This window comes from Papaver somniferum, chromosome 2 (assembly GCF_003573695.1).
Source record: "Papaver somniferum cultivar HN1 chromosome 2, ASM357369v1, whole genome shotgun sequence".
Lineage (NCBI taxonomy): Eukaryota > Viridiplantae > Streptophyta > Magnoliopsida > Ranunculales > Papaveraceae > Papaver > Papaver somniferum.
The window spans coordinates 47,789,453-47,790,439 of NC_039359.1; the positions used below are offsets into that span (position 1 = coordinate 47,789,453).

At 37.0% G+C, this 987-nt stretch overlaps 1 protein-coding gene across 1 annotated transcript in view; it reads right to left on the reverse strand.

Moving 5' to 3' along the window:
* LOC113353206 (F-box/LRR-repeat protein At4g14096-like) overlaps window positions 1-211 on the reverse strand; it is a 2,814-nt gene extending 2,603 nt beyond the window's left edge. Inside the window, exon 1 of the mRNA XM_026596892.1 lies at window positions 27-211. The gene's annotated coding sequence lies outside the window, so the exon portion shown is untranslated. The remainder of the gene's footprint in view (window positions 1-26) is intronic.
* Between the last annotated feature and the right edge of the window lie 776 nt (window positions 212-987).

Sequence of the window (987 nt, forward strand, 5' to 3'; positions counted from 1 at the left end):
AAAAAAAAAAAAGGAAAAAATTATACCTCTACGGCTCTACCGTTCTAATTGTATAAGGTTTTTCCCAAAACCCTCGTGAGAAATTGAGAAACAGATGTATGATTGTCACTTCGAATTAGGGATTTAGGTTTAAGAATGGGTAACCGGACGATTAGAGAGAATGAGTATTTGGACCTCAACTTTCAAGAAATGGGTACTGTTGAGTGTTGAGTGTGAGTGTGGGTGTGGGGACTGGCCACTGGGGTTGTGTCCTTTTGTTCATAGAGTCAAAAGACTCAGAGCGGTATGAACTAGGGCCTGTCAGCTGGTCGGTTCCAGTTCGGATACTAAGCTACCCATAACCCGAACTAAAACAAAATCCGGTTTCATTTTAGTACTCTTTTTAAAAAACCGATGGAGTACTGCTTTTATACAAGTGTGCTACTTCGACCTTAAATTTGTCGTGCAACTAAGATCTGCCCTACGAGTGAAATACTTTACACAGTATTTGGTACATATCATAATGCCAGAAGGCAGAAGATGCATTCGCAAGAACTTGGTATGGTCTTCAATATTTTGATTGTTGTGTTGGAGAAAATGAGTTTTAATTAAAAAGATTTTATGGTCTTGGTATGGTTTGATCTAATGACCTAAGGGTCTAAGGATACTCACTCATTTTTGGGTGAATGAAGTGGAACCTTTAGTCCCACATTGTGGAAAACTAAAGAGGAGCTCCACTATATAATCATACACTTATGTATGAATTGTAAAACGTGGGTGGAGCGGGTGGTCAAAAATACATATTTTGACCCATGCGATATACGCGTATACCATGCACCAAGTCCCTTTCCTATTCGGATTTACTTTTTGGAGAATTTTTTCTTTAGGAATTTAATTCCAAAATTATTTTTTAAGAGTTTTATTTGTGGGAAATTCCTTTTACGAGTTTTACTTGTTTTTGAAGAAAACAAAAAAACCTAACTTGATTTGCAAGTATCTCATCCTATA